Source organism: Ornithorhynchus anatinus, chromosome X1 (assembly GCF_004115215.2).
Source record: "Ornithorhynchus anatinus isolate Pmale09 chromosome X1, mOrnAna1.pri.v4, whole genome shotgun sequence".
In the NCBI taxonomy this organism is placed as follows: Eukaryota; Metazoa; Chordata; class Mammalia; order Monotremata; family Ornithorhynchidae; genus Ornithorhynchus; species Ornithorhynchus anatinus.
In genome coordinates, this window is record NC_041749.1 from 7,059,173 (window position 1) to 7,078,963 (window position 19,791).

Here is a 19,791-nt window from a genome sequence, read left to right on the forward strand (position 1 = left end):
AGGGAATGTGCCTATGTTGTTATATTGTACTCTCCCAAGCGCTTAGTACAATGCTCTGTACACAGTAAGTGCTGGATAAATAGGGTTGACGGACTAAATAGGGTTGACTGACAGACCGAGATGAGAGATTAATTAAGAAAGGCCTTCTGGAGAAGTTGTGGTTTCAGAAGAGGAGATCAGTGGTCCGTTGGTTGTGGAGGGACATCCAGGCAGGAGAGAGGGTGCCAGCCAGAGTTGGGGGGCAAGAGAGAAAAGATCGATGGCCTAGTGAGTAGGTTGGCTTGAGAGGAATGAAATGTGTGAGTTGGGGTATAGTGGGAGAAGAGAATGGATTAAGTAGGGGGGAGAGAGCTGAGACCAGTCAAAGGTTAACTGTGAAGCCAGTGGTTTGCTATTTCTCTGCTTTCTCTGTATTTTCCAGTCTAGGGTCTTAAGTCATTTCATAGATTAGTGTCCTTTTGAGGTTTTCTGAGGTAAATTTCTTGGATTAAGATTCTTTTAAAAGTTTGGAAAGCAAGAAATTAGAAAAAAAGTAAGAGTATACTGTTACAACCTATATGTAAGAGCAACCACATTCAAAAATGTGCTTTTCCTAGCATTGAACTCACACTTTTTCCTTTTAGTGACCATTTTAAATGAGAAAATTTCACTATTAACTCAATGGTCCCAATATCTACTGATGTTTCAAAGGGTAAAGTGAGACTAGGAAACCTATCCTCTCTTTGTTCTAGCAGACAATCATTAATCAATCAATCAGTTCATTCATTCATTCAATAGTATTTATTGAGCGCTTACTATGTGCAGAGCACTGTACTAAATGCTTGGGAGACTAAGACACAACAGAGTTGGTAGACAAGTTCATGAAAGAAAGGGTAGAAAAAACCTTTGCACAAAGTATAATTCATCCAACTAGAAGAGTCTTCCATTTTCCAGGTCAATATCCAACTGCATACAATAGGTGCTGGGTCTATTTAGAAATTATCACATTATAAAAACCAAACCAAAACAAAAAAAATAATTCTTCATATTTTCTCTGAGTCCAGTTTGAAGATGTAGCATTCCATTTTCGGTAAGAAAATTACAAGTGGCTGCTTTGTGAAAAGATCTGTTTCTCACAGTCTATGCCAGATGTGTATTTTACCTTGCCAAGTTGGCAGAGTTGGGCTGAAAGTGATCCTTTCCGAACACTGTCGGAGTTTTTCAGCTCCATATGGTCCCAACTGAAAAAAAGAGTACAGATTAGCCATGTTATGAGGTGTAAATAAAACATGGTATTATAAGAACCTGCTAAAGGGCTAAATTAAACCTTCGTAATGGGGGAAATGTCTCTGACTGAATTACAATCAGTTAATCGTATTTACTGAGCCCTTACTGTTTGCAGAGCACAAGTCAATCAGGGCAGGCAAGAGCTGTGGAGGAAATAGAGGATACAAGTGAAGCGGGGTGGCCTAGAGGGATGAGTCAAGCCCTGGGAGTCAGAGGTACTGGGTTCTAATCCTGACACTGCCAAATTTTTGCTGTGTGACCTTGGATAACTTCTCTGTGCTCCAGTTCTGCTGTTCTCCCTTCTATTTAGACTGTGAGCTCCACATGCAACAGGGACCAAGTCCAACCTGATTCACTTGTATCTATTCCAGAGTTTAGAACAGTGTTCGGGACATAGCTAGAGCTTAACAGATGCCATTAACAAACAAATAAAACTCAGAGAGACTTCCTCCCAACAAACACCATTTCATCTCAAAGAATTCTGACCTCAGAATAGAAAAAGTCAGGCACAGCCTTTCCTTTCCCTCTAGACTGCAAGCTTTTTATGGGCAGGGAATGTCCCTCTCAACTCAACTGCATTGTACTCTCCCAAGCACTCAGTACAGTGCTCTGCTCTTAATAAGCACTCAATAAATACCATCGATGGATTGATTTCCTTGAAGACTGACATGATGAATCCATCTTGAACTTGGGGTAGCTTTGGGACCCCATTTCCATCTTCAGACCTGATTCTGTGCTTTTCTGATGGCGACTAGGTTGTAAACTCCTTGAGGGCATGAATGAGCTATTCATTCATTTAATCCTATTTATCCAGACAAGTGGCAGGCTGGATTGCAGTCCCAAAAAAGTGAAGATAAGAGAAGGTGAGGTGATTGAGTGCTTAAACGTCAGTGATATCCTTTCCCTTTGATGTGAAGGTGGGTGGGCAACCACTGGAGGTTCTTGAGGAATGGAGAAACTTGGACTGAATTTTTTTTTAGAAAAATGATCCGTGCAGCAGAGTGAAGTATGGACTGGGAGCTCACCTCCTCCGGGACGCCTTCCCAGACTGAGCTTCCCCCTTTTCCCTCTGCTCCCCCTCCACCCTAGTAGAAGTATGGGAGAGACAGGAGGCAGGGAGGTCAGCCAGGAGGCTGATGCCGTAACCGAGTCGGGATAGAATAAGTGCTGGGATCACTATAGTAGCCGTGTGAATGGAGGGGAAAGGGCAGATTTTAGCCATGTTGTGATGTTAGAACCTGCAGGATTTGGTGAGAGATTGAATATGGGGGCTAAATGAGAGAGACGAATCAAGGATAATGCCAAGATTCAGGCTTCTGAGACAGAAAGGATGGAAGGGCAGCCTACGGTGATGGGAAAGTCACGGGGAGAAGTTGTGTTTATTAAGCAACAACTGTGTGCAGTGCACTGTCCTGAGCACTTAAGAGGATACAATAGAATCAGTAGACATGAACCCTGCCCCAAGAAGCTTAGAATCCACCTATAATGTCCTTCTTTTCTCTACCTTACTAACCATGTTCCTCCTGATCTTCAAAGCCAAGTGAAGCCATTTCATGCACAAAGTGTGATTAACCCTTCTGCCTCCCTGCCCCTTCCTTTCCCACGACACTGGACATGACATCCGATACTACTCACTCAGCAGTGATCAATAACCAAATATATATACGTTCTTGTCCTGAAGCAGCGTGGCCGAGTGAAAAGAGCACGGGCTTAGAAGTCAGAGGTCGTGGGTTCTAATCCCAGATCCACCACTTGTCAGCTGTGACTTTGGGCAAATCACTTAACTTCTCTGGGCCTCAGTTCCCTCATCTGTAAAATGGGGATTAAGACTGTGAGCCTCACGTGGGACAACCTGTTAACCTGTATCTACCCCAGTGCTTAGAACAGTGCTTAGAAACAGCAAGTGCTTAACAAATGCCATCATTATTATTATTATTGTCCTGTCTTATGCTGTTGAGTCATCTCTGACCCATAGTGACTCCATGGACACATCTCTCCCAGAACAGGCCAACTCCATCTACAGTCATTCTGGTAGTGGATCCAGAGAGTTGTCTTGGTCAGAATCTGGAAGTGGTTTACCATTACCTTCTTCCACGTGATAAACTTGAGTCTCTGCCTTTGACTCTGTCCCAAGCCGCTGCTGCCCAGCACAGGTGAGTTGTGACTTGTAGCAGATTGGGCAGCTAGCCACTGGACGGGCCTCTGCTAGACTCTCCCTCCCGTAGTCGAGACTGATAGAGTACTGAAAACTCTCCAGGGGCCATCCTGAAAGGGATATATATATATTCTAGGGATAGTCTAATTTCTTGTTAGTGTTCTTCAGTTTCCCTTTTTATTCTAATGACTTCTCTCTTTAAGAGCCGGACCTTATTCCGTTTCGTAATTCCCCTAAAATCCCAGTAAGGTGGCTCCTCCCAGAGTAAATGATCAATAAATACTTTTGACATTCATGGCCTAGTGGATAGAGCACAGAGCTGGGAGTCATAGGGTCATGGGTTCTAATCCAGGCTCTGCCATATGTCTGCTGTGTGACCTTGGGCAGTCACTTCACCTCTCTGGGCCTCAGTTACCTCATTTGTAAAATGGGGATTTAGACTATGAGCCCCATGTGCGACAGGGTATCCAACCTGATTTATTGGTGTCCATTCCAGCATTTAGTACAATGCCTGGCACATAGTAAGGGCTTAATAAATACAAATACCACAGTTATTATTATGATGAGGAGGATATGTAAACAGGCAAGAGCCTTCTGAAATTTCTCGATGGCGCCTTTCTGGAGAGCTAGGTTTATAAGATGACTTGTAGAGGAATGGCAGAAGACAGACAAATAATAATAACACTCTTGTCCCCATTTTGCAGATGAGGTAACTGAGGCCCAGAGAAGTGAAGTGACTTGCCCAAGGTCACACACCAGGCATGTGGCGGGGCACATAACACGCAGCTTGACGAGTCACAGGCAGCTCCTCTCACCCCAGAGCCCCAGAACCACCACTCAGAAGCTTCACCGGAGATGTTCTTGCCCCTCGCCATTGAAAATTCCATCATGCTTTGCTCCAGCATGGCAGAGGTCAGATTAGAACCCAGGTCCTCTGACTCCCAAGCCTGTGCTCTTTCCACTAGACCACACTGCTGCGATTTAGAATAGCAGTAATGATATTTATTAAGCATCCACGGCATGAAGTGCCCTGGACTAGGCCCTTGGGAAGTATAAAACAACTGACACATTCACTACCTGAAAGGAGCTTCTTTCCACCCTAGTGATTTGTTGGAAAATCCCAACAAAGAGGCTCACTGATTCCCAACAATTAATTAATGAACAATATACTAACAATTCATTAAAGTGTCCCATCCCTTAATAAATAAGCAGGCCTGATACGCTCAGGTCAATACTTACTCTAAACATAACACCAAGGAAGCCTCACCAAATCGATCAAATCAAGCGTTAAATCATTCAATCGTATTTACTGAGTGCTTGCTGTGTGCAGAGCACTGTACCGAGCACTTGGGAGAGTCCAGTATAACAGAATTAATTCATTCATTCACTAGTATTTATTGAGCGCTTACTATGTGCAGAACACTGTACTAAGCGCTTGGAATGGACAATTTGGCAACAGATAGAGACAATCCCTGCCCAGTGACAGGCTCAGACAGCAAAGCAAAACAGAACAAAACAAAAACAAGTCAACATCATCAAGATAAATAGAATCAAGGGGATGTACACCTCATTAACTAAATTAATAGGGTAATAAATAATATATACAAATGAGCACAGTGCTGAGGGGAAGGGGAGGGGGAAGAGCAGAAGGTGGGGGGGGGGTGGAAGGAGGGGAGGGGGAGCTGACAGATACATCCCTACCCCTCAAATAGCTTACAGTCTCGAGGTGGTGACAGACAGAAATAGAAATAGAAAACATGGCTAGGTACCTAAATGATGTGGGGCTGAAGGTCGGGGGAATAAAGGTTGCAAATCCAAGTCCAAGGATGATTCAGAAGGGAGCAGGAGAAGAGGGAATGAGGGCTTAGTCCGGAAGGCCTCTTGGAGGAGCTGTGCTTTCAGTAAGGCTTTGAAGGTGGGGAGACCTATAATCCGTCAGACTCGGGCCTCTGGTAATTGGTTATCTGACAATTCAGCCACCCAAGTCATCACTACTGTACTCTGCTGTATGAAATCTAAGGCCTACGAGAAAGGATTCATCATCCTAGCTATCTCAAATTGAAACATTATCAGCTCAAGGGCCTTCTTCAGTTGCTTTACTTGATTTTGATTCCTCCTTGATTGAGATGAATTGTCTGGCTGCAATTCACATCTGACACAAAGCACCCAGAGCTCATTTAGATTTTTATCCTTCAATGCAAAGAGTAAAGAGACAAAAGAGAGTGAAATCTAAAGGTTAGGCTTCAGAATAGCTGGGAGCCCCATGTGGGTCAAGGGACCTTGTCCAATCTAATTAACTTGTACCTACCCCAGCACTTAGAACAGCGTTAGCCATAGTAAACGTTTATCAATACCATAAAAAATGGCATGACTCAATAGCCATTTGACCAGTGACTTACTCTCTGAAAGCAGCGTGGCTCAGTGGAAAGAGCCTGGGCTTTGGAGTCAGAGGTCATGGGTTCGAATCCCATCTCGGCCACTTGTCAGCTGTGTGACTGTGGGCAAGTCACTTCACTTCTCTGTGTCTCAGTTACCTCACCTGTAAAATGGGGATTAACTGTGAGCCTCATGTGGGACAACCTGATTACAAAATGGGGATTAACTGTGAGCCTCATGTGGGACAACCTGATTACCCTGTATCTACCCCAGTGCTTAGAACAGTGCTCTGCACATAGTAAGCGCTTAACAAATACCAACATTATTACCAGGTGCAGAGTGCTGTACTAAGTGCTTGGACGAGTTCAGTACACCAGAATTGGTAGACACATTCTCTGCCCAAGGTGAGCTTAGGGTCTAGAGGGGGGAACAGACATTAATATGAACAGATCAATTACAGATAAGTACAGAAGTGCTGTGGGGCTGAGGGAGGGGTGAATAGAGAGTGCAAATCCAAGTGCGACACAGAAGGCTGTGGGAGAAGAGGAAATGAGGGTATAGTCAGGGAAGGCCTCTTGGAGGAGACGTGCCTTCAGTAAGGAGAGTGAACATCTGTTGGATTCGAAATTATATTAAAGTATCAGTTTGGAAATGGAAATAATAAATAATGGTTGTGGGTTCTGAGGATTATCGATAACTTAATGTCGGGGAGAAAAATATTCAAATGCTGGTTCCCTAGAGGGGTCAATTCATTCAATAGTATTTATTGAGCGCTTACTATGTGCAGAGCACTGTACTAAGCTCTTGGAATATACAGGTCGGTACCAGATAGAGACAGTCCCTGCCCTTTGAGGGGCTTACAGTCTAATCGGGGGAGAATTACCTAGACCAAACATTACCTAGACTGCTCAAAAGTCTCTATAAATCTTTCTGATTACCTGGGCATTTCTAGGGCAAAGTTCACCTACTGAGCTGGAGAAACTAACACAATCCTCTTTATTTTATGTGAGGGAAAAGTATCACAAGATTTCAGTTCAACGTAAATGAAAACTTAGCAAGCCTTAGGCCTGCCGCTGTGCATTCTTCTTCTGGTGTTGTTTTTTTTTCTATTAAGTTGAATGTAATTCTGTTTTTTTTTCATCTCTATAAGCTGAAATGAATAGAACAGCTGAATTGTATTTTGTATGTACCAAGCCTCTTGCCATTAGGCAGCTGAATACTTCACAATGAGGTGGAGGGGCATTGTTCCGTGGATAATTAGACATCCTTGCCCTTCACCCCAAAGTTCCCTGATTCTTAGAATCTGAACTAATCAGTCTTATGGCTGAGTAGTGTTTGGGTGAGGATGGCTCATCACTGCCTTCTCTACTACTCAGTTTCCTGCCCTCAATCTTCCCTCATTCAAGTCCTGTCCCATCTGACATTTTCTCCATGAGTGGAAGTGTGTACAAAGCAGTGTCGCCTAGGGGAAAGCTATCGCGGCTCAGTCACGTGCCTAAGGCATGACCTGGGGTAAGTCACTTAACTTTTCTGTGCCTCTGTTTCCACATCTATAAAATGGGGATAAATACCTACCCTCCCTCCTGCTTAGTCTATGAGTTCTATGTGCGACAGGACTGTATTTGCTGATTAATAATAATAATAACAGTATTTGTAAAGCGCTTACTCTTCTAAGCGCTGGGGTACACACAAGGTAATGGGGTCGGACACAGTCCCTGTCCCACAAAGGGCTCACAATCAATCTCCATTTTACAGATGAGGGAACTGAGGCACAGAGAAGTGAAGTGTCTTGCCTAAGGTCACAAAGCAGATAAGCAGAGGAGTCAGGATTAGAACCCGTGACCTTCTGACTCCCAGGCCCGTGCTCTATCCACTATGCCACAATATCCCAGCGTTGAGCACTGTGCCTGGCACATAGTAAATGCTTAATAAATTCCATTATTATTATTGTTAAGTGCTTAATAGACACAATAACAAATGGGGAAGCTGATTTGGTTGTATCCACCTCAGCTCCTAGTAGAGTGCCTGGCACACAGTAAGCATTAAACAAATACCATTATTATTATTATTATCATTATTTCCTGGTTCATATTAGGGCCATGCATGTGTCAACGTTTCCGGCATGGCTGAGCACACATCTTTTTTCCAGATTTCTACCCCCAAATATTTCAAACCAACCAGCCTTTTGAAAAGTGCAAAACTACTATTATCTCTTGGTGTGAAGTAGAAAATCACATTACTTAATTCAATTAAATTGCCATCATTCATGTAAAAACCAGGAATGCAATTCACCTATCTGGGAAACATTTCATTTTCACGTACTACATTATATTTGAAAGACAACATTTTACCTTGTTTTCAGCATAAACAGTCACTGTAAATTAGCTTAATAAAAATGCATTAACAGTCAACGATCTATTATGGTAGGTTTGAAAACTACACCTGGAATGTAGCTTTAAGATACTGTGGATATTAGTTAGGGAATTCAATTGTATTTATTTTATGGTTTTTTAATTATTATTTTTACAGTCACTGTAAATTAGCTTAATAAAAATGCATTAACAGTCAACGATCTATTATGGTAGGTTTGAAAACTACACCTGGAATGTAGCTTTAAGATACTGTGGATATTGGTTAGGGAATTCAATTGTATTTATTTTATGGTTTTTTAATTATTATTTTTAATGCTTTTCGTCAGGCACCATGTGCCAGGCACTGTACTAAGCACTGGAGTAGATATAAGATAATCAGGTTCCGAGTCTAAATAGGAAGGAGAATAGGTATTGAATCCCCATTTTGCAGATGAGGGAATTGAGACACAGACAAGTAAAGCGACCTGCCCAAGGTCACACAGTGGGTAAGTGAAAGAGATGGGAGTAAGAATCGACGTCCTCTGACTCTCGGGCCTATGTTCGTTCCTGTAGGCCAAACTGGGTCGCTGGTTATTTGATACGTACGTAAGTTTTGTGGGGCTGAGGAAGGGGCGAATATTATGCGTTACAGGGTACAGATCCAAGTCCATATGTGACTTAAAAGGGGAGATCGTGCAGGGGAAATGAGAGCTTTAGATGGGGAAGGCCTCTCGGAGGAGATGGGGTTTTAATAAGACTTTGAAGCTGGGAGTGGTGATCTGTCACAGATGGAGGGAGAAGCAATTCCAGGTGAGAGGGAGGCAAGGCCTAGCATGTGAAGCTTCCTGAGAAGTAGGTTTTTTAGATTTTATTCCATTTTAGATGCAACTGTGTCTGAATTTGAACTTTTGAATCACAGCTCCTCTTAGACAAGGATCATGTCTACCAACTCTACTTTAATGTGCTCTCCCAAGCTTTTAGTACAGTGCTCAATAAATACCACAGATGGATCAGCTCAAGTGATAATCAACTTATTATAATAATAATAATGGTGGTATTTGTTAAGCACTCACTATGTGCAGAGAACTGTTCTAAGCGCTGGGGGGATACAAGGTGATGAGGTTGTCTCACGTGGGGCTCACAGTCTTAATCCCCTTTTCCAGATGAGGCATCTGAGACACAGAGAAGTTAAGTGATTTGCCCAAAGTCACACAGCTGACGAGTGGCAGAGCTGGGATTAGAACCCATGACCTCTGACTCTCAAGCCCACGCTCTTTCCATTGAGCCATGCTGCTATGTCCACTGGAAACTACTACTTGAAAAATAATTCGGGTTATAGACTAATTTAGGTACATTATGACATAGCAATTATCACTGGGGGCCATGTCAATTTTATAAGGGAAAAGACCCACTACAATGACATTCTTAAACACCTCCAATGGTTGCCTATCAACCTCCGCTCCAAACAAAAACTCTTCACTCTAGGCTTCAAGGCTGTCCATCACCTTGCCCCTTCCTACCTGTCCTCCCTTCTCTCTTTCTATCGCCCACCCCGCCAAGTCCGCTCCTCTGCCACCCACCTCCTCACCGTCCCTCGGTCTCGCCTATCCTGCCGTCGACCCCCGGGCCACGTCCTCCCGCAGTCCTGGAATGCCCTCCCTCCTCACCTCCGCCAATCTAATTCTCTTCCCCTCTTCAAATCCCTACTTAAAGCTCATCTCCTCCAAGAAGCCTTCCCAGACTGAGCTGCCCCCTTCTTCCCTCTGCTCCCTCTACCCCCCCTTCACTTCTCCGCAGCTAAACCCTCTTCTCCCCTCTTTTCCTCTCCTCCTCCCCCTCTCCCGTCCTACCCACTCAGCACCCCCCCCCCCCCCCCCGTACTCATCCACTCAGCTGTATATATCTTCATCACCCTATTTATTTTGTTTAATGAGATGTACATCACCCTGATTCTATTTAGTTGCCATTGTTTTTATGAGATTTTCTTCCCCGTAACTCTATTTATTGCCATTGTTCTTGTCTGTCCGTCTCCCCTGATTAGATTGCAAGGCCCTCAAAGGGCAGGGACTGTCTCTATCTGTTGCCCATTTGTACATTCCAAGCGCTTAGTGCAGTGCTCTGCACGTAGTAAGCGCTCAATAAGTACTATTGAATGAATGAATGAATTTGATTCCCTGTCAGGCAAGAAAAATCTGCTAGGGCAAAAACAATATTCCATCAAGCATTCCTTTGAGCATGTTCTTTTTTATAGCCATCTTCTCCCTGTTTCTTGTATATCATTTTTGTCTGTCTGTCCACATCGTTAAGTTGTAAGCCCGCTGAGGGCAGTCTTGCTTCTGTCCTGAGTGTTTAGAACAGTGTTTAGCATGCAGTAAGCACTCAGTAAATAGTACCACCGGTTGATGATAAAAGTCTTCTAATTTCCTCCTCATGAAAAGAGATCTGCTAGATTGTAAGCTCCTTGAAAGAAAGGATCATGACTATGAGGAGTAGCGTGGCTTAGTGAATCCCGGCTCGGCCACTTGTCAGCTGTGTGACTGTGGCAAGTCACTTAACTTCTCTGGGCCTCAGTTACCTCATCTGTAAAATGGGGATGAAGACTGAGCCTCATGTGGGACAACCTAACCACCCTGTATCTCCCCCAGTGCTTAGAACAGTGCTCTGCACATAGTAAGCACTTAACAAATACCAACATTATTAGTGGAAAGACCCTGGGCTTGGGAGTCAGAGGACATTGGTTCTAATCCTGACTCCACCACTTGTCAGCTGTGTGACTTTGGGCAAGTCACTTCACTGGGCCTCAGTTACCTCAGCTGTAAAATGGACTCTGAGTCCCAGGTGGGACAACCTGATTACCTTGTATCTACCTCAGTGTTTAGAACAGTGCTTGACACATCTTAAGCACTTAACAAATACCACCATTATTATTACTATTGCATTTTCTCAAGTGCTTAGTACAGTGCCCTGCATACAGGAAATGAGCAGTAAGTAACTCTGATTGATTAAAGTTGGATGAATGAGACTCCATTACATCAGCTCATCATGAATTTAACTAGAAAAGAACCGATGGAAGCTGTAGGGTGATTTGTTTTGCAAACTGAACTACTAAGAGGTTCCTTGTCTAATTTCCTTGAATGTAATCACTCTTCTGAAGAACAAAAAACCCAACAGGGTGTAAATCTAAGTCTACTTGTGATGTATCACGCTGTGTTGAGCAATAGCTAGGCCGAAACAAATTCAGTTGTTTAGGATGCCCCTTAGTGGTTGAATCACAATCATGTTGACAGGAAAATCGTCTTCCCCCTTTTTCAAAAGGTATTGTTAAATGCTTACTATGTGCCAAGCACTGCACTAAGCACTGTGTAGATAATAAGAATACTTATTATTATCATTATGGCATTTGTTAAGGGCTTATTATGACCCAAGCACTGGGGTAGATACAAGGTAATCAGGTTGTCCCTCATGGGGCTCACAGTCTTAATCCCCATTTTACAGGTGAGGTAACCGAGGTAAAGAGAGGTTAAGTGGCTTGCCCAAGTTCTCACGGCAGACAAGTGGCAGAGCCGGGATTAGAACCCACATCCTCTGACTCCCAAACTGGAGCCGGGATTAGAACGCTGTTCTTTCTGACTCCCGTACTTCATTCTCTTTATGCTCTTCGTACTCCCATAATTTTTCTACTAGGCCTTGGATATTCAACAAATAAAAACCCAAAAAGATATTTTTATGTAGTTCTGTCTATCATAAAATGTATGCTTATGGTTATTTCCTGCATGATTTAATTCTGAATCTGCAAGATACCCCCATGCCAATAATTCCTGATGCTATAATTAACGTGGCAATGTTGCACAGTCTAAACACAGGGATCCACTTCCAAACATGTACCTGACTTGGAAGTTCCCTTGAAGCCTCTTCTGGCCCATAAGATTCCTTGTGTGCCGGGAACGTGTCTACCAACTCTGTTATATTGGACTCTCCCAAGCGCTTAATATAGTGCTCTGCCCATGATGAGAGTTCAATAAACACCATCGACTGATTGATTGGCTTTGAGAGGAACAGAGGAGAACTATTTCCTAGAAATGGTGGTCCAGGAGCTTGGAACTGAAGTCTGATGTTTGGCAGTGACCCGGACAGATCTGTTCTTCGAAATTACCATTGCTTGATTTCAAAATGTTTCCTCCCTCCTCTTATTTCCTAGTCTCTGCCTGTCCTACTCTTAATAATAATAATGGTACTTGTTAGGTACTTACTGTGTGCCAAGCACTGTTCTGAATGCCGGGGTAGTTACAAGTTAAGCAGGTTGAACACAGTCCCTCTCACATGGGGCTCACGCTCATAATCCCCATTTTACAGATGAGGTAACTGAGGCCCAGAGAAGCAAAGTGACTTGCCCATCACCCAGCAGTCACATGATTGATAGAGCTAGGATTAGAACCCAGGTCCTTCTGACTCCCAGGCCCATGCTTTAGACACTAATAAAAATAATGACAGTATTTGCTAAGCGCTTACTATGTGCCAAGCACTGTTGTAAGCACTGGGGTAGATACAAGGTAATCACGTTGTCCCATGTGGGGCTCATAGTCTTAATCCCCATTTTACAGATGAGGGAACTGAGGCAAAGAGAAGTGAAGTGACTTGCCCCAAATCACCCAGCTGGTAAGTAGCAGAGTCGGGATTAGAACCCACGACCACTAAGCCACGGTGCTTCCCTCCTGCTGACTGTTGATATTTATTAAGCCCACATTGTATGTCTTTCAACTCTCCAGTCGGTCAATCAATCAGTATGGTATATATTGAACACTTACTGGGTGCACAGCACTGTGCTAAGCATTTGGGAAAGGATATTATCTGCCTACAGCCTTAAGTAGACTGTATGCTGTTAAATGGAAGCAGGGAGCACGTCTACGTTAATCTACAGCTCCCGGTCTATAGGGACTGTAGAATTAAAAGAAGAATCCTAAAGTAAGCAATCCATCCAGAAAAAAAGTCTGCTGTCATTCAAAAGTCAATCAATTCACGTAGTTCCTGAAATAAAGATGAGACTTGCAAAAAGAATGAACGTAAATCTGTCTCATGTAAATCTATTTATGCGTATCTGTGAATATATATGCCATCTCGTTGTAAGCAGGGAATGTGTCTATCGTTATTATTGTAGTCTCCCAAGTTCCGAGCCTGAGTACATCGCTTTACCCCCCTTCAAAGCCCTACTGAAGGCTCACCTCCTCCAAGAGGCCTTCCCAGATTAAGCCCCCCTTTTTCTCAGCTCCCCCTTCCTTCTACATCACCTCTGCTCACTCTCTCTGGTCTTCCCCTCTCCCCCCACTCCACAGCACTTATGTATACATATATATATATATATATGTACACCCATAATTCGATTTATATTGATGTCTGTTTACTTGCTTTGATGTCTGTCTCCCCCTTTCTAGACTGTAAGTCTGGGGTGGGCAGGGATTGTCCCTCTTTACTGCTGAATTGTACTGTCCAAGCATTTAGTATAGTGCTCTGCACACAGTAAGCGCTCAATAAATACGATTAAATGAATGAATGAATGAATACATGGGCCCAGGGCGCATGGTGAGGTTGAGAAGCTCGAGATGCAGGCATTCCATCGTATTTATTGAGCGCTTACTGTGGGCAAAGGACTATACTAAGCCCTTGAGTATGGTACAGTAAGTAGATTGGCATTAAAGGAGTGAAGTGTGGGAACTAGGTTGTAGTAGGATATGGGGTAAGGAAGGAGGAGGAGGAGAACTGACTGAGGGAAGTTTTTTGCTATGTACTCTAATTCTTGTTGAGGGAAGTGTATTGAGATAAGCAAAGTCAAAAGCTATCAGTCAGCTCCCTTCACAACAAAAGATCTTTCTCTGGAAATGATTTTCACAGGTAGAATTAACTTGTCTCTAATTGGGGATGGCATACCTATTAATCCACCACCTCTTTCTATTATTGCAATTAGGCTCCCTTAATTTACCTCACATATTATAGCAGTTGTGGTATTTGTTAAGCGCTTCCTCCGTGCTGACCACGGTACTAAATACTGCTGTAGATGCAAGATAATCAGGTTGGGCACAGGCCCTGGCCCAAATGGGGCTCTTAGTTTTAGGGGGCTGAAAAGATATTGAATCCTCATTATAGAGATGAGGAATCTGAGGCCCAAAGAAGTGAAGTGAGTTGCCCAAGGTCACCCAGCAGCTTTGAATCCCAGGCCCTTGCTCTTTCTACTAGGCTACACTACTTCCTAATTGATTGATTGCATTTGATTCATTATATTAGGCTGATTAATGTCATTCAATCGATTAATGGTCTTCATTAATAATAATAATAATGATGATGATGGCATTTGTTAAGCACTTACTATGTGCCAAACACTGTTCTAAGCACTGGGGTAGATACAAGGTAATCAGGTTGTCCCACGTAGGAGTCACAGTCTTTATCCCCATTTTACAGATGAGAAAACTGAGGCCCAGAGAAGTGAAGTGACATGCTCAAGGTCACATGGCTGACAAGCGGCAGAGCTGGGATTAGAACCCACGACCTCTGACTTCAGTGGTCACTTTTTGTGTGCAGAGCACTGCACTAAGTGCCCGGGTCAGTAAACTATGACAGAATTGATAGGCATAATCCCTCCCACAGTAATAATAATTAAGGTATTCATTAAGCACTTACTATGTGCCAGGCACTGTAATAAGTGCCGGGAGGGATACAAGTTATTCAGGTTGGACACAGTCCCTGATGATGATGATGTTGGCATTTGTTAAATGCTTACTATGTGCTGAGCACTGTTCTAAGCACTGGGGTAGACACAGGGGAATCAGGTTGTCCCACGTGGGGCTCACAGTCTTAATCCCCATTTTACAGATGAGGTAACTGAGGCCCAGAGAAGTTAAGTGACTTGCCCAAAGTCACACAGCTGACAAGTGGCCGAGCCGGGATTCGAACCCATGAACTCTGACTCCAAAGCCCGTGCTCTTTCCACTGAGCCACACTGCTTCTCTGTTCCACATGGAGCTCACAGTCTCCATCTCCATTTTACAGATGAGGTAAGTGAGGCCCAGAGAAGTGATCTGCCCAAGGTCACACAACAGACAAGTTGGGAGAGCTGGGATTAGAACCCTCAACCTTCTGACTCCCAGGCCTGTGCTCTATCCACTTAAAGCCCATGCCGCTTAAAGCCTACATGGGGAGAACACTAACTCCCACCCACCTGTTGGTTACGTAGAAAGCGAGGAAATCTCTCCAAACTTTTCAGAAGAAAGTTGTTGCATTCTACAAGTTATTTTTTGATATGAACCCCATTAAAATTGCATGCCCTTTCAGCGATTGCTCATTTGCTCTCATCAGCTCCATGGGTGACTCACTTTAATGTGAAGTTTCAGTCCTCGGACCATACGCCGACAGAATCCTAAGGTCTTCTGCTCCTCTGGGATTAGTTAGCAGCTGCAGACGAATCCAAAATCTCCCAGAAGCAACGTTTTTCTGGGATCCAACCTCCAACCCCACAACGCTTATGCCCTTATCTCTAAATTATATATTACAAATGACTTCTTTTGCCATATTAATGTCTGTCTCCCCCTCTAGACTGTCAGCTCGTTATAGTCAGGGAACATGTCTCCTAATTCTGTTGTACTGTGCTCTCCCAAGCGCTTAGCTCACTGATCTGCAATCAAGGGTATTTATTGAGCACTTACTGTGTGCAGAGCACTGTACTAAGAGTTTGAGAGAGTATACTACAAGAGGAGTGGCAGACACATTCCCTACTCCCAAGGAGCTCACAATCTACACCTTGTAAGCACTCAATAAATATCATCGATTGGTTGATTGATTGATCCATGCGTCCGTGGCGCTGATGGCCATTTATCCAGCTGCTTAGAATCTACAGGGAAATGGAGAGAAACAGTCATCAGATCCCCAGGTTTCAAACGTTGTTATAGTTACGCTTTTTTCATAGGTCACACCACGTGTTTCCCCAAAATAGCTCTAAAACTGATCTGGTGAGTTTCTTTACACATAATTGGTGGCTTGATTGCTTTCAGCTCAAAAATGTCAATAACACATACATACGCATTTTGGAATCAAAACCTGCTTCTGCCTTCTCATGATTTAGCAAACATCACACCCCGCAAATAAGCCTCAGCAGAGAAGATAGTTACTGGATTGCTTCCTTAAAGACATGAAGTAACGCCTCTGTTGCCATGATATTCAAGTTATCTTCTCTCCTCCTGGCCTGTTTCCACTGTTACTTCCCTTTCTATCTGCAAACGAATTTGTCACCCAATATCCTGAGTCCAGGGAAGTTGTCAGTGCTTTGTGTTAGCTGGACACAATACATACACCTGTCTTAGAAGGGAAAAGACCGTGAAGGAAATATAGAGATCCTTCAGACCTATAACACAGCTTTGATTTAAGGTAAATAATACCTTTCCACAAAAACTGAGGGCTACAAAAAATAAACCTGACACCTTCTAGAAGACTGGATTATCTAGAATTATGGAGTTACCTAGAATAACCTAAAATAAGATGTCTTCCAAAAGTTCAACCCATGCTCCTCTGTATCTTAAGTAGCTCCCGCAAATGTGATGTTCTGGTACAGTGTTCTGCACACTAAGTGCTCCATAAATGCCACTGATTGATTAATTGATCCTCATGTGCCTGTTGCTAGCTCCTTTTTAGATTGAATCCCTAAAGGGCCATGGACCCAGTCTTTTTTTTAATCTCCTATTGCATTCTGCCCCAGCATTTAGTACAGTGCTCTGCACACAGTAAATGCTCAATAAATTCCTCCAAATGAAGAAATGAATGAATAATTCTGGAAAAGGTAGTTGACAGATCCAGGTGAATTAAAACTAGGTTAATTTCCTTGGAAAACTTTCCAGGGCAACCCATTTCCACCTTGATAATCAATCTGTCAATCAGTGGTATCTATTGAGCACTTACTGTGGGCAGAGCATTGTACTAAGCGCTTGGGAGAGCACAATACAACAGAGTTGGTAGACGTGCTGCCTGCCCACAGTGAGCTTACAGTTCATTCAATCGTATTTATTGAGTGCTTACTGTGTGCAGAACACTGTACTAAGCACTTGGAAAGTCCAATTCAGCAACAAAGAGGGACAATCCCTGCCCACACCAGGCTTACAGTCTATAAAGGGGGAGATAGACAGCAAAAGAAAACAAAACAAACCAAGTAGACAGGCATCAAAAGCATCAATATAAATAGAATTATAGATATACATGCATTATTCAGTAAATAAATAGAATACTACATATGTAATAATAATAATAATAATGTTGGTATTTGTTAAGCACTTACTATGTACAGTGCACTGTTCTAAGCACTGGGGTAGACACGGGGGAATCAGGTTGTCCCACGTGGGGCTCACAGTCTTAATCCCCATTTTACAGATGAGGTAACTGAGGCACAGAGAAGTTAAGTGACTTGCCCACGGTCACACAGCTGACAAGTGGCAGAGACAGGATTCGAACCCATGACGGACTTCAAAGCCCGTGCTCTTTCCACTGAGCCACGCTGCTTCTCTGTACATATATATCTTTGACAGTTTAGAGGGGGAGACAGACATTCATATAGATAAATATGATATATAATTTTCATATATAATTTTCAGATAAGTACATAAGTGCTGAGGGGGTGAGGGTGGGGCAAATATCAAAGCCCAGAGGTCACAGATCCGAGGGCATAGATGACGCAGAAGGGAGACGGAGCCTGGGAAAAGTGGGCTTCACTGAGGAAGGTCACTTGGAGGAGATGTGACCTTAATAAGGCTTTGGAGGTGAGGAGAAGGGTGGGCTCGCAGATATAGAGGGGAGAGGAGTTCTAGGCCAGAGCGAGGATGTAGAAAAAGAGTCGGAGGAGAGATAGATGAGAAAAAAGCTGGCGCTAGAGGAGCTGAGTGTGCAGGCCGGCCTGTAATAGGAGATGAGTGAGGTAAGGTAGGAGGGGGACAGAGGTTTGAGCACTAATGCGGTTAAATATTCTGGAATATGTTTCATCTGCCCCCAAATAGCAACTACCTTGAGCAAAGCTTTACAATATAATACTCTTTTGGCTTACAAGTACCATTTTTCCACTATGTAGTACACCTTTCTATTCATCTGAGTTCTTAATGTGTCCTAATTGTTTTACATTTTCCTTAGTCGATCATCGCATCAGACCGCAATGTCCAGTGGTTGATCACTTCCAACTGTTTGACCCCTCGACCTGCTCATTGTTGCACTCATTTCCTCTTTGTCTCCTGTGATAAAAAAGGCGGTGGAGAAGTACTCGACATTGAAATGAAGCATATCTGCAAAAAGATTCTCTTTCCAAATGTTTTGCATTAGGTATTTTAAAGTAACGTCAATGGTCATGAATGATCATCACTCATTTACCTGTTGGCAGATGCTTAATTAAGTCTCCCGCTAATAGTTATGCGGACAAACCCGGAAAGCCCAATATTCTCTCAAAAGAAATACACAATATTCGGTCCCACCGGGCTTTCCATCAAAATACGTTTCAACGTATAAAAACGTCAAATAAAGCAATAATTAAACAGAATCACCTTACCAGCAGTCACCTGATGTACCCAGGAGTCATATTACTCAGATAAAGAAGCATGTCCTTCAGTTCTTCGGGACCCTTTGCTTCCAAGCCTTTAGAATTCACAGATATCAGAAGAGGGATTCCTGTGAGTTGACAATAAAGGAAATGCAGAATAGAATCTGGTTTCAGACTGGGGCCGCCGTCCCAAAGAATATTAAAAAGCAATATCGGAGAGTTCTTCAGGACGGTCTCAAGCAAATATGCTTCTTGGCCTCACGCAATTCTTTTCGCAAACCGTTTATTCTCTGGTGACTCCCCACCATATAAAACCTCCACCAATCGCATAAGCTGTCACATGTGATCCATCTGCAAAGCTTCAGTGCTGTCAGAGGCCTTCTACGATCCAGCCGGGGGCGAGGTATGTCTGGAATAAAGGAAAACTATTTTGTTATGGCTCAAAGCCATTAGAAAGGAAGTCAAAGGTGGCCGAAGAGAGAACTCGCACCTGCTTAGACATCGCGGTCAGAAATGAAGACAGCATTTGCACCAAGAGGGTTACACTGGATTTCAGGAGGCAGGGTGACCATACAGCCTCCAGCACACACATTTTGTTCCGCTATCGCCAACCTACTCACTGTACCTCCATCTCGTCTATCTCGCCGCCAACCCCTCGCACACATCCTGCCTCTGGCCTGGAACTCCCTTCCCCTTCATATCTGACAGACGATCACTCTCCCCATCTTCAAAGTCTTATTAAAAGTACATCTTCTGCACTAAGCCCTCGTTTCCTCTTCCCCTACTCCCTTCTGCATCACCCTTGTGCTTGGATTTGCTCTCCATATTTCTCCCACCCTCATCTCCACAGCACTCTTGTACATATTTTATTTATTTATATCAAGGTCTGTCTCCCCCTCTAGACTATAAGCTCCTTGTAAACAGGGAAGCTTGTGTACCAACCACGTTACACTGTGCTCTCCCAAGAGCTTAGTACAGTGTGCTGCATATAGTAAGTGCTCAATACTTACAACTGATTGCCTGAATATGGTTTTGTTGAGAGCTTATCTCACTCCATGGAGTTGAATTTCCTTGGCCCTAATGTCATATTT

At 43.4% G+C, this 19,791-nt stretch overlaps 1 long non-coding RNA gene across 1 annotated transcript; it reads left to right on the plus strand.

The window, feature by feature from the left end:
• Window positions 1-7,110: 7,110 nt before the first annotated feature.
• Window positions 7,111-18,697, plus strand: LOC114806638. Its single transcript, XR_003754700.1, has 2 exons — window positions 7,111-7,309; window positions 18,301-18,697. It is a non-coding gene; the product is annotated as an uncharacterized LOC114806638 (long non-coding RNA).
• The last annotated feature ends 1,094 nt before the right edge of the window (window positions 18,698-19,791 follow it).